This window comes from Salmo salar, chromosome 07 (genome assembly GCF_965601325.2).
Source record: "Salmo salar chromosome 07, fSalSal1, whole genome shotgun sequence".
Classification (NCBI taxonomy): Eukaryota; Metazoa; Chordata; class Actinopteri; order Salmoniformes; family Salmonidae; genus Salmo; species Salmo salar.
This window is the reverse complement of record NC_138297.1, coordinates 76,677,501-76,692,576: the sequence shown is the minus strand read 5'-3', so window position 1 is coordinate 76,692,576 and position 15,076 is coordinate 76,677,501. Positions and strand designations below refer to the sequence as shown.

The following is a 15,076-nucleotide window of genomic DNA, read 5'->3' as shown; positions in this document are numbered from 1 at the left end:
GGTGGGGGCTGAGGGTGTGGGCTGTGGGCTGGTATCAGGGTGGTGGGGGCTGAGGGTGTGGGCTGTGGGTTGGTATCAGGGTGGTGGGGGCTGGTATCAGGGTGGTGGGGGCTGGTATCAGGGTGGTGGGGGCTGGTATCAGGGTGGTGGGGGCTGAGGGTGGGGGCTGGTATCAGGGTGGTGGGGGCTGGTATCAGGGTGGTGGGGGCTGAGGGTGGGGGCTGGTATCAGGGTGGTGGGGGCTGGTATCAGGGTGGTGGGGGCTGAGGGTGGGGGCTGGTATCAGGGTGGTGGGGGCTGGTATCAGGGTGGTGGGGGCTGAGGGTGGGGGCTGGGGGCTGATATCAGGGTGGTGGGGCTGAGGGTGGGGGCTGGTATCAGGGTGGTGGGGGCTGAGGGTGGTGGGGGCTGGTATCAGGGTGGTGGGGGCTGGTATCAGGGTGGTGGGGGCTGGTATCAGGGTGGTGGAGGCTGGGGGCTGGTATCAGGGTGGTGGGGCTGAGGGTGGGGGCTGGTATCAGGCTGAGGGTTGACAACGATGGGGGGGGGGGAATCACAAGGATAAGTTGAGTTACATAAAGAGACAAACACACTGATTCAACAAAAAACTTACTGAATCCTCGAGTAAGGAATTTGCGATTCCATTTGTCCGACGGGAGTTTAAAGTAACCTAGGGTTACACGATGCACAGTCCTGTGTTACTGACTTCAAATGTCAAACAATCAGGGGAGTGGCGCTAAGGACTACAGACTACCAGTAGTAGGGGTTATTAGGGGAGTGGAGCTAAGGACTACAGACTACCAGTAGTAGGGGTTATTAGGGGAGTGGAGCTAAGGACTACAGACTACCAGTAGTAGGGGTTATTAGGGGAGTGGAGCTAAGGACTACAGACTACCAGTAGTAGGGGTTATTAGGGGAGTGGAGCTAAGGACTACAGACTACCAGTAGTAGGGGTTATTAGGGGAGTGGAGCTAAGGACTACAGACTACCAGTAGTAGGGGTTATTAGGGGAGTGGAGCTAAGGCCTACAGACTACCAGTAGTAGGGGTTATTAGGGGGGTGGAGCTAAGGACTACAGACTACCAGTAGTAGGGGTTATTAGGGGAGTGGAGCTAAGGACTACAGACTACCAGTAGTAGGGGTCATTAGGGGAGTGGAGCTAAGGACTACAGACTACCAGTAGTAGGGGTTATTAGGGGAGTGGAGCTAAGGACTACAGACTACCAGTAGTAGGGGTTATTAGGGGAGTGGAGCTAAGAACTACAGACTACCAGTAGTAGGGGTTATTAGGGGAGTGGAGCTAAGAACTACAGACTACCAGTAGTAGGGGTTATTAGGGGAGTGGAGCTAAGGACTACAGACTACCAGTAGTAGGGGTTATTAGGGGAGTGGAGCTAAGGACTACAGACTACCAGTAGTAGGGGTTATTAGGGGAGTGGAGCTAAGGACTACAGACTACCAGTAGTAGGGGTCATTAGGGGAGTGGAGCTAAGGACTACAGACTACCAGTAATAGGGGTCATTAGGGGAGTGGAGCTAAGGACTACAGACTACCAGTAGTAGGGGTTATTAGGGGAGTGGAGCTAAGGACTACAGACTACCAGTAGTAGGGGTTATTAGGGGAGTGGAGCTAAGAACTACAGACTACCAGTAGTAGGGGTTATTAGGGGAGTGGAGCTAAGGACTACAGACTACCAGTAGTAGGGGTTATTAGGGGAGTGGAGCTAAGGACTACAGACTACCAGTAGTAGGGGTTATTAGGGGAGTGGAGCTAAGGACTACAGACTACCAGTAGTAGGGGTTATTAGGGGAGTGGAGCTAAGGACTACAGACTACCAGTAGTAGGGGTTATTAGGGGAGTGGAGCTAAGGACTACAGACCACCAGTAGTAGGGGTTATCAGGGGAGTGGAGCTAAGGACTACAGACTACCAGTAGTAGGGGTTATCAGGGGAGTGGAGCTAAGGACTACAGACCACCAGTAGTAGGGGTTATTAGGGGAGTGGAGCTAAGGACTTCAGACCACCAGTAGTAGGGGTTATTAGGGGAGTGGAGCTAAGGACTACAGACTACCAGTAGTAGGGGTTATTAGGGGAGTGGAGCTAAGGACTACAGACTACCAGTAGTAGGGGTTATTAGGGGAGTGGAGCTAAGGACTACAGACTACCAGTAGTGGGGGTTATTAGGGGAGTGGAGCTAAGGACTACAGACTACCAGTAGTAGTGGTTATTAGGGGAGTGGAGCTAAGGACTACAGACTACCAGTAGTGGGGGTTATTAGGGGAGTGGAGCTAAGGACTACAGACTACCAGTAGTAGGGGTTATTAGGGGAGTGGAGCTAAGGACTACAGACTACCAGTATTAGGGGAGTGGAGCTAAGGACTGCAGACTACCAGTAGTAGGGGTTATTAGGGGAGTGGAGCTAAGGACTACAGACTACCAGTAGTAGGGGTTATTAGGGGAGTGGAGCTAAGGACTACAGACTACCAGTAGTAGGGGTTATTAGGGGAGTGGAGCTAAGGACTACAGACTACCAGTAGTAGGGGTTATTAGGGGAGTGGAGCTAAGGACTACAGACTACCAGTAGTAGGGGTTATTAGGGGGGTGGAGCTAAGGACTACAGACTACCAGTAGTAGGGGTTATTAGGGGAGTGGAGCTAAGGACTACAGACTACCAGTAGTAGGGGTCATTAGGGGAGTGGAGCTAAGGACTACAGACTACCAGTAGTAGGGGTTATTAGGGGAGTGGAGCTAAGGACTACAGACTACCAGTAGTAGGGGTTATTAGGGGAGTGGAGCTAAGAACTACAGACTACCAGTAGTAGGGGTTATTAGGGGAGTGGAGCTAAGGACTACAGACTACCAGTAGTAGGGGTTATTAGGGGAGTGGAGCTAAGGCCTACAGACTACCAGTAGTAGGGGTTATTAGGGGGGTGGAGCTAAGGACTACAGACTACCAGTAGTAGGGGTTATTAGGGGAGTGGAGCTAAGGACTACAGACTACCAGTAGTAGGGGTCATTAGGGGAGTGGAGCTAAGGACTACAGACTACCAGTAGTAGGGGTTATTAGGGGAGTGGAGCTAAGGACTACAGACTACCAGTAGTAGGGGTTATTAGGGGAGTGGAGCTAAGAACTACAGACTACCAGTAGTAGGGGTTATTAGGGGAGTGGAGCTAAGAACTACAGACTACCAGTAGTAGGGGTTATTAGGGGAGTGGAGCTAAGGACTACAGACTACCAGTAGTAGGGGTTATTAGGGGAGTGGAGCTAAGGACTACAGACTACCAGTAGTAGGGGTTATTAGGGGAGTGGAGCTAAGGACTACAGACTACCAGTAGTAGGGGTCATTAGGGGAGTGGAGCTAAGGACTACAGACTACCAGTAGTAGGGGTCATTAGGGGAGTGGAGCTAAGGACTACAGACTACCAGTAGTAGGGGTTATTAGGGGAGTGGAGCTAAGGACTACAGACTACCAGTAGTAGGGGTTATTAGGGGAGTGGAGCTAAGAACTACAGACTACCAGTAGTAGGGGTTATTAGGGGAGTGGAGCTAAGGACTACAGACTACCAGTAGTAGGGGTTATTAGGGGAGTGGAGCTAAGGACTACAGACTACCAGTAGTAGGGGTTATTAGGGGAGTGGAGCTAAGGACTACAGACTACCAGTAGTAGGGGTTATTAGGGGAGTGGAGCTAAGGACTACAGACTACCAGTAGTAGGGGTTATTAGGGGAGTGGAGCTAAGGACTACAGACCACCAGTAGTAGGGGTTATCAGGGGAGTGGAGCTAAGGACTACAGACTACCAGTAGTAGGGGTTATCAGGGGAGTGGAGCTAAGGACTACAGACCACCAGTAGTAGGGGTTATTAGGGGAGTGGAGCTAAGGACTACAGACCACCAGTAGTAGGGGTTATTAGGGGAGTGGAGCTAAGGACTACAGACTACCAGTAGTAGGGGTTATTAGGGGAGTGGAGCTAAGGACTACAGACTACCAGTAGTAGGGGTTATTAGGGGAGTGGAGCTAAGGACTACAGACTACCAGTAGTGGGGGTTATTAGGGGAGTGGAGCTAAGGACTACAGACTACCAGTAGTATGGGTTATTAGGGGAGTGGAGCTAAGGACTACAGACTACCAGTAGTGGGGGTTATTAGGGGAGTGGAGCTAAGGACTACAGACTACCAGTAGTAGGGGTTATTAGGGGAGTGGAGCTAAGGACTACAGACTACCAGTATTAGGGGAGTGGAGCTAAGGACTACAGACTACCAGTAGTAGGGGTTATTAGGGGAGTGGAGCTAAGGACTACAGACTACCAGTAGTAGGGGTTATTAGGGGAGTGGAGCTAAGGACTACAGACTACCAGTAGTAGGGGTTATTAGGGGAGTGGAGCTAAGGACTACAGACTACCAGTAGTAGGGGTTATTAGGGGAGTGGAGCTAAGGACTACAGACTACCAGTAGTAGGGGTTATTAGGGGAGTGGAGCTAAGGACTACAGACTACCAGTAGTAGGGGTTATTAGGGGAGTGGAGCTAAGGACTACAGACTACCAGTAGTAGGGGTTATTAGGGGAGTGGAGCTAAGGACTACAGACTACCAGTAGTAGGGGTTATTAGGGGAGTGGAGCTAAGGACTACAGACTACCAGTAGTAGGGGTTATTAGGGGAGTGGAGCTAAGGACTACAGACTACCAGTAGTAGGGGTTATTAGGGGAGTGGAGCTAAGGACTACAGACTACCAGTAGTAGGGGTTATTAGGGGAGTGGAGCTAAGGACTACAGACTACCAGTAGTGAAGTGTTCTAGTGTTCTACAACAACAGGTGAAGTGTTCTAGTGTTCTACAACAGCAGGTGAAGTGTTCTAGTGTTCTACAACAGCAGGTTGAAGTGTTCTAGTGTTCTACAACAGCAGGTTGAAGTGTTCTAGTGTTCTACAACAGCAGGTGAAGTGTTCTAGTGTTCTACAACAGCAGGTGAAGTGTTCTAGTGTTCTACAACAGCAGGTGAAGTGTTCTAGTGTTCTACAACAGCAGGTGAAGTGTTCTAGTGTTCTACAACAGCAGGTGAAGTGTTCTAGTGTTCTACAACAGCAGGTGAAGTGTTCTAGTGTTCTACAACAGCAGGTTGAAGTGTTCTAGTGTTCTACAACAGCAGGTGAAGTGTTCTAGTGTTCTACAACAGCGGAAATGTTCTAGTGTTCTACAACAGCAGGTGAAGTGTTCTAGTGTTCTACAACAGCAGGTTGAAGTGTTCTAGTGTTCTACAACAGCAGGTGAAGTGTTCTAGTGTTCTACAACAGCAGGTGAAGTGTTCTAGTGTTCTACAACAGCAGGTTGAAGTGTTCTAGTGTTCTACAACAGCAGGTTTAAGTGTTCTAGTGTTCTACAACAACAGGTGAAGTGTTCTAGTGTTCTACAACAGCAGGTGAAGTGTTCTAGTGTTCTACAACAGCAGGTGAAGTGTTCTAGTGTTCTACAACAGCAGGTGAAGTGTTCTAGTGTTCTACAACAGCAGGTGAAGTGTTCTAGTGTTCTACAACAGCAGGTTGAAGTGTTCTAGTGTTCTACAACAGCAGGTTGAAGTGTTCTAGTGTTCTACAACAGCAGGTGAAGTGTTCTAGTGTTCTACAACAGCAGGTGAAGTGTTCTAGTGTTCTACAACAGCAGGTGAAGTGTTCTAGTGTTCTACAACAGCAGGTGAAGTGTTCTAGTGTTCTACAACAGCAGGTTGAAGTGTTCTAGTGTTCTACAACAGCAGGTTGAAGTGTTCTAGTGTTCTACAACAGCAGGTGAAGTGTTCTAGTGTTCTACAACAGCAGGTGAAGTGTTCTAGTGTTCTACAACAGCAGGTGAAGTGTTCTAGTGTTCTACAACAGCAGGTGAAGTGTTCTAGTGTTCTACAACAGCAGGGTGAAGTGTTCTAGTGTTCTACAACAGCAGGTTGAAGTGTTCTAGTGTTCTACAACAGCAGGTGAAGTGTTCTAGTGTTCTACAACAGCAGGTTGAAGTGTTCTAGTGTTCTACAACAGCAGGTGAAGTGTTCTAGTGTTCTACAACAGCAGGTGAAGTGTTCTAGTGTTCTACAACAGCAGGTGAAGTGTTCTAGTGTTCTACAACAGCAGGTGAAGTGTTCTAGTGTTCTACAACAGCAGGTTGAAGTGTTCTAGTGTTCTACAACAGCAGGTTGAAGTGTTCTAGTGTTCTACAACAGCAGGTTGAAGTGTTCTAGTGTTCTACAACAGCAGGTGAAGTGTTCTAGTGTTCTACAACAGCAGGTGAAGTGTTCTAGTGTTCTACAACAGCAGGTTGAAGTGTTCTAGTGTTCTACAACAGCAGGTTGAAGTGTTCTAGTGTTCTACAACAGCAGGTTGAAGTGTTCTAGTGTTCTACAACAGCAGGTGAAGTGTTCTAGTGTTCTACAACAGCAGGTGAAGTGTTCTAGTGTTCTACAACAGCAGGTTGAAGTGTTCTAGTGTTCTACAACAGCAGGTGAAGTGTTCTAGTGTTCTACAACAGCAGGTGAAGTGTTCTAGTGTTCTACAACAACAGGTGAAGTGTTCTAGTGTTCTACAACAGCAGGTTGAAGTGTTCTAGTGTTCTACAACAACAGGTGAAGTGTTCTAGTGTTCTACAACAACAGGTGAAGTGTTCTAGTGTTCTACAACAGCAGGTGAAGTGTTCTAGTGTTCTACAACAGCAGGGGGATCCAGGGTGACTTTCTCTCAGAACAGAAGGTCCAGCGGGAGCGAAAGAGAGAAAACACTTCCAGGTTATCAGTCTCTTCTGCAGAACCAAACAAAGCTCTCTGCTCCCTGATAGGTTGGAGTGTGTTCTGTTCTACAGCCTCAGGGTACAGTACATTATCACGTCTATACATTATCACGTCTTTACATTATCACGTCTATACATTATCACGTCTATACGTTATCACGTCTATACGTTATCACGCCTATACGTTATCACGTCTCTACATTATCACGTCTCTACATTATCACGTCTCTACATGATCACATCTATACATTATCACGTCTATACATTATCACGTCTATACGTTATCACGTCTATACGTTATCACGTCTATACGTTATCATGCATATACATTATCATGTCTATACATTATCACGTCTATACATTATCGCGTCTATACGTTATCACGTCTATACGTTATCACGTCTATACATTATCATGTCTATACGTTATCACGTCTATACATTATCATGTCTATACATTATCATGTCTATACATTATCGCGTCTATACATTATCATGTCTATACATTATCACGTCTATACATTATCACGTCTATACATTATCATGCCTATACGTTATCATGTCTATACATAATCACCTCTATACATTATCACGTCTATACACTATCAAAGATATGCATTATCACATATATATATACATTATCGTGGCTATACATGATCACAATACATTATCGTGTCTGTACGTTATTGTGTGTATACATTATCACATATGTACATTACCATATTACCGCATTATCGTGTGTATGCATGATCGTCTGTGTACATGATCACCTGTATACATTATCATGCATGTACGTTATCGTGTCCATACATTATCACGTCTGTATTTCACACTCAAAAGCCCCAACCTTGAGTTCAATTTCCCTGGTTGTTCTGATAACATAGAATCTGGCATTTGGTTTTACAGAAGATTGTGAAGCCTTGGCAACACACACACCAAACACACACACACAACACACACACACACACACACACCACACAGGGTGATGTTTGAGTCTACCTTTCTTTCTATGTTTGGCTGATGTGTGGAGGAAGTATATTCCATCTGTTCCTGTGAGTGAGGTGATGGAGAGATGAGAGGAGGGATAATGAGAGGAGGGATAGATAATGGGGGTGATGGACAGATGAGAGGGGGATAGATAATGAGAGGGGGATAGATAATGAGAGGGGGGATAGATAATGGAGGGGGAAATGAGAGGAGGGATAATGAGAGGGATAATGAGAGGAGGGATAATGAGAGGAAGGATAATGATCTGACTCAATATCGAGCTCTAATGACTCATCAAGACTAATTATCTGTTGGATATGAAGCCAACTCCAGAGCCCCTTTGATACGGTATCCTTCTATGGCATCGAGGACATAGGAACATCCTTCTATGGCATCGAGGACATAGGGAACAGCCTTCTATGGCATCGAGGACATAGGGAACAGCCTTCTATGGCATCGAGGACATAGGGAACAGCCTTCTATGGCATCGAGGACATAGGAACATCCTTCTATGGCATCGAGGACATAGGAACATCCTTCTATGGCATCGAGGACATAGGGAACATCCTTCTATGGCATCGAGGACATAGGGAACAGCCTTCTATGGCATCGAGGACATAGGGAACAGCCTTCTATGGCATCGAGGACATAGGGAACAGCCTTCTATGGCATCGAGGACATAGGAACATCCTTCTATGGCATCGAGGACATAGGAACATCCTTCTATGGCATCGAGGACATAGGGAACAGCCTTCTATGGCATCGAGGACATAGGGAACAGCCTTCTATGGCATCGAGGACATAGGAACATCCTTCTATGGTATTGAGGACATAGGGACAGCCTTCTATGGCATTGAGGACATAGGGAACAGCCTTCTATGGCATTGAGGACATAGGGACAGCCTTCTATGGCATCGAGGACATAGGGAACAGCCTTCTATGGCATCGAGGACATAGGAACATCCTTCTATGGTATTGAGGACATAGGGACAGCCTTCTATGGCATTGAGGACATAGGGAACAGCCTTCTATGGCATTGAGGACATAGGGACAGCCTTCTATGGCATCGAGGACATAGGGAACAGCCTTCTATGGCATCGAGGACATAGGGAACAGCCTTCTATGGCATCGAGGACATAGGGAACAGCCTTCTATGGCATCGAGGACATAGGGGACAGCCTTCTATGGCATTGAGGACATAGGGAACAGCCTTCTATGGCATCGAGGACCTAGGGAACAGCCTTCTATGGCATTGAGGACATAGGGAACAGCCTTCTATGGCATCGAGGACATAGGGAACAGCCTTCTATGGCATTGAGGACATAGGGAACAGCCTTCTATGGCATCGAGGACATAGGGAACAGCCTTCTATGGCATCGAGGACATAGGAACATCCTTCTATGGTATCGAGGACATAGGAACAGCCTTCTATGGCATCGAGGACATAGGGAACAGCCTTCTATGGCATCGAGGACATAGGAACATCCTTCTATGGCATCGAGGACATAGGGAACAGCCTTCTATGGCATTGAGGACATAGGAACATCCTTCTATGGCATCGAGGACATAGGGAACATCCTTCTATGGCATTAAGAACATAGGGAACAGCCTTCTATGGCATTGAGGACATAGGGAACAGCCTTCTATGGCATCGAGGACATAGGGAACAGCCTTCTATGGCATTGAGGACATAGGGAACAGCCTTCTATGGCATTGAGGACATAGGGACAGCCTTCTATGGTATCGAGGACATAGGGAACAGCCTTCTATGGCATCGAGGACATAGGGAACAGCCTTCTATGGCATCGAGGACATAGGGAACAGCCTTCTATGGCATCGAGGACATAGGGAACAGCCTTCTATGGCATCGAGGACATAGAGAACAGCCTTCTATGGCATCGAGGACATAGGGAACAGCCTTCTATGGCATCGAGGACATAGGGAACAGCCTTCTATGGCAATGCGAGGACATAGGGAACAGCCTTCTATGGCATCGAGGACATAGGGAACAGCCTTCTATGGCAATGCAAGGACATAGGGAACAGCCTTCTATGGCATCGAGGACGTAGGAACATCCTTCTATGGCATTGAGGACATAGGGAACAGCCTTCTATGGCATCGAGGACATAGGGGACAGCCTTCTATGGCATCGAGGACGTAGGGAACAGCCTTCTATGGCATCGAGGACATAGGGAACAGCCTTCTATGGTAATGAGGACATAGGGAACAGCCTTCTATGGCAATGCGAGGACATAGGGAACAGCCTTCTATGGCATCGAGGACATAGGGAACAGACTTCTATGGCATCGAGGACATAGGGAACAGCCTTCTATGGCATTGAGGACATAGGGAACAGCCTTCTATGGCATCGAGGACATAGGGAACAGCCTTCTATGGCAATGCGAGGACATAGGGAACAGCCTTCTATGGCATCGAGGACGTAGGGAACAGCCTTCTATGGCAATGCAAGGACATAGGGAACAGCCTTCTATGGCATCGAGGACGTAGGAACATCCTTCTATGGCATTGAGGACATAGGGAACAGCCTTCTATGGCATTGAGGACATAGGGAACAGCCTTCTATGGCATTGAGGACATAGGGAACAGCCTTCTATGGCATTGAGGACATAGGGACAGCCTTCTATGGCATCGAGGACATAGGGAACAGCCTTCTATGGCATCGAGGACATAGGAACATCCTTCTATGGTATTGAGGACATAGGGACAGCCTTCTATGGCATTGAGGACATAGGGAACAGCCTTCTATGGCATTGAGGACATAGGGACAGCCTTCTATGGCATCGAGGACATAGGGAACAGCCTTCTATGGCATCGAGGACATAGGGAACAGCCTTCTATGGCATCGAGGACATAGGGAACAGCCTTCTATGGCATCGAGGACATAGGGGACAGCCTTCTATGGCATTGAGGACATAGGGAACAGCCTTCTATGGCATCGAGGACCTAGGGAACAGCCTTCTATGGCATTGAGGACATAGGGAACAGCCTTCTATGGCATCGAGGACATAGGGAACAGCCTTCTATGGCATCGAGGACATAGGAACATCCTTCTATGGTATTGAGGACATAGGAACAGCCTTCTATGGCATCGAGGACATAGGGAACAGCCTTCTATGGCATCGAGGACATAGGGAACAGCCTTCTATGGCATCGAGGACATAGGGAACAGCCTTCTATGGCAATGCGAGGACATAGGGAACAGCCTTCTATGGCATCGAGGACGTAGGGAACAGCCTTCTATGGCAATGCAAGGACATAGGGAACAGCCTTCTATGGCATCGAGGACGTAGGAACATCCTTCTCTGGCATTGAGGACATAGGGAACAGCCTTCTATGGCATCGAGGACATAGGGGACAGCCTTCTATGGCATCGAGGACGTAGGGAACAGCCTTCTATGGCATCGAGGACATAGGGAACAGCCTTCTATGGTAATGAGGACATAGGGAACAGCCTTCTATGGCAATGCGAGGACATAGGGAACAGCCTTCTATGGCATTGAGGACATAGGGAACAGCCTTCTATGGCATCGAGGACATAGGGAACAGCCTTCTATGGCATCGAGGACATAGGAACAGCCTTCTATGGCATCGAGGACATAGGTTACAGACAGATCACCTGACAGGTTACAGACAGATCACCTGACAGGTTACAGACAGATCACCTGACAGGTTACAGACAGATCACCTGGCAGGTTACAGACAGATCACCTGGCAGGTTACAGACAGATCACCTGGCAGGTTACAGACAGATCACCTGGCAGGTTACAGACAGATCACCTGACAGGTTACAGACAGATCACCTGACAGGTTACAGACAGATCACTGACAGGTTACAGACAGATCACCTGGCAGGTTACAGACAGATCACCTGCCAGGTTACAGACAGATCACCTGACAGGTTACAGACAGATAACCTGGCAGGTTACAGACAGATCACCTGCCAGGTTACAGACAGATCACCTGACAGCATCAGACCACCTGACAGGTTACAGACAGATCACCTGGCAGGTTACAGACAGATCATGGAGAGAGAGAGCGAGAGGGGGATGGATGAAGAGAGAGAGAGGGGGGATGGATGGAGAGAGAGAGAGGGGGGATGGAGAGAGAGAGAGAGAGAGAGAGAGATGGATGGAGAGAGAGAGAGAGAGAGAGAGAGGGGGATAATGAGAGGAGGGATAATGAGAGGGATAATGAGAGGAGGGATAATGAGAGGAGGGATATATAATGTGTGAGGTGATGGAGAGATGAGAGGAGGGATAATGAGAGGAGGGATAATGAGAGGAGGGATAATGAGAGGAAGGATAATGATCTGACTCAATATCGAGCTCTAATGACTCATCAAGACTAATTATCTGTTGGATATGAAGCCAACTCCAGAGCCCCTTTGATACGGTATCCTTCTATGGCATCGAGGACATAGGAACATCCTTCTATGGCATCGAGGACATAGGGAACAGCCTTCTATGGCATCGAGGACATAGGAACATCCTTCTATGGCATCGAGGACGTAGGGAACAGCCTTCTATGGCATCGAGGACATAGGGAACAGCCTTCTATGGCATCGAGGACATAGGGAACAGCCTTCTATGGCATCGAGGACATAGGGAACAGCCTTCTATGGCATCGAGGACATAGGGAACAGCCTTCTATGGCATCGAGGACATAGGAACATCCTTCTATGGCATCGAGGACATAGGGAACAGCCTTCTATGGCATCGAGGACATAGGGAACAGCCTTCTATGGCATCGAGGACATAGGGAACAGCCTTCTATGGCATCGAGGACATAGGGAACAGCCTTCTATGGCATCGAGGACATAGGAACATCCTTCTATGGCATCGAGGACATAGGAACATCCTTCTATGGCATCGAGGACATAGGGAACAGCCTTCTATGGCATCGAGGACATAGGGAACAGCCTTCTATGGCATCGAGGACATAGGAACATCCTTCTATGGTATTGAGGACATAGGGACAGCCTTCTATGGCATTGAGGACATAGGGAACAGCCTTCTATGGCATTGAGGACATAGGGACAGCCTTCTATGGCATCGAGGACATAGGGAACAGCCTTCTATGGCATCGAGGACATAGGAACATCCTTCTATGGTATTGAGGACATAGGGACAGCCTTCTATGGCATTGAGGACATAGGGAACAGCCTTCTATGGCATTGAGGACATAGGGACAGCCTTCTATGGCATCGAGGACATAGGGAACAGCCTTCTATGGCATCGAGGACATAGGGAACAGCCTTCTATGGCATCGAGGACATAGGGAACAGCCTTCTATGGCATCGAGGACATAGGGGACAGCCTTCTATGGCATTGAGGACATAGGGAACAGCCTTCTATGGCATCGAGGACCTAGGGAACAGCCTTCTATGGCATTGAGGACATAGGGAACAGCCTTCTATGGCATCGAGGACATAGGGAACAGCCTTCTATGGCATTGAGGACATAGGGAACAGCCTTCTATGGCATCGAGGACATAGGGAACAGCCTTCTATGGTATTGAGGACATAGGAACAGCCTTCTATGGCATCGAGGACATAGGGAACAGCCTTCTATGGCATCGAGGACATAGGAACATCCTTCTATGGCATCGAGGACATAGGGAACAGCCTTCTATGGCATTGAGGACATAGGAACATCCTTCTATGGCATCGAGGACATAGGGAACATCCTTCTATGGCATTGAGGACATTGGGAACATCCTTCTATGGCATTAAGGACATAGGGAACAGCCTTCTATGGCATTGAGGACATAGGGAACAGCCTTCTATGGCATCGAGGACATAGGGAACAGCCTTCTATGGCATTGAGGACATAGGGAACAGCCTTCTATGGCATTGAGGACATAGGGACAGCCTTCTATGGTATCGAGGACATAGGGAACAGCCTTCTATGGCATCGAGGACATAGGGAACAGCCTTCTATGGCATCGAGGACATAGGGAACAGCCTTCTATGGCATCGAGGACATAGGGAACAGCCTTCTATGGCATCGAGGACATAGAGAACAGCCTTCTATGGCATCGAGGACATAGGGAACAGCCTTCTATGGCATCGAGGACATAGGGAACAGCCTTCTATGGCAATGCGAGGACATAGGGAACAGCCTTCTATGGCATCGAGGACGTAGGGAACAGCCTTCTATGGCAATGCAAGGACATAGGGAACAGCCTTCTATGGCATCGAGGACGTAGGAACATCCTTCTATGGCATTGAGGACATAGGGAACAGCCTTCTATGGCATCGAGGACATAGGGGACAGCCTTCTATGGCATCGAGGACGTAGGGAACAGCCTTCTATGGCATCGAGGACATAGGGAACAGCCTTCTATGGTAATGAGGACATAGGGAACAGCCTTCTATGGCAATGCGAGGACATAGGGAACAGCCTTCTATGGCATCGAGGACATAGGGAACAGACTTCTATGGCATCGAGGACATAGGGAACAGCCTTCTATGGCATTGAGGACATAGGGAACAGCCTTCTATGGCATCGAGGACATAGGGAACAGCCTTCTATGGCAATGCGAGGACATAGGGAACAGCCTTCTATGGCATCGAGGACGTAGGGAACAGCCTTCTATGGCAATGCAAGGACATAGGGAACAGCCTTCTATGGCATCGAGGACGTAGGAACATCCTTCTATGGCATTGAGGACATAGGGAACAGCCTTCTATGGCATCGAGGACATAGGGAACAGCCTTCTATGGCATTGAGGACATAGGGAACAGCCTTCTATGGCATCGAGGACATAGGGAACAGCCTTCTATGGCATCGAGGACATAGGGAACATCCTTCTATGGTATTGAGGACATAGGGAACAGCCTTCTATGGCATGCGAGGACATAGGGAACAGCCTTCTATGGCATTGAGGACATAGGGACAGCCTTCTATGGCATCGAGGACATAGGGAACAGCCTTCTATGGCATCGAGGACATAGGGAACAGCCTTCTATGGCATCGAGGACATAGGGAACAGCCTTCTATGGCATCGAGGACATAGGGAACAGCCTTCTATGGCATTGAGGACATAGGGAACAGCCTTCTATGGCATCGAGGACATAGGGAACAGCCTTCTATGGCATCGAGGACATAGGGAACAGCCTTCTATGGCATCGAGGACATAGGGAACAGCCTTCTATGGCATCGAGGACATAGGGAACAGCCTTCTATGGCATCGAGGACATAGGGAACAGCCTTCTATGGCATCGAGGACATAGGGAACAGCCTTCTATGGCATCGAGGACATAGGGAACAGCCTTCTATGGCATCGAGGACATAGGGAACAGCCTTCT

At 48.4% G+C, this 15,076-nt stretch overlaps 1 protein-coding gene across 13 annotated transcripts in view; it reads right to left on the bottom strand.

The window, feature by feature from the left end:
* The window catches only part of eps8a (EGFR pathway substrate 8a, signaling adaptor), a 161,011-nt gene that overhangs the window by 76,117 nt on the left and 69,818 nt on the right, over positions 1-15,076 (bottom strand). The window lies entirely within an intron of this gene.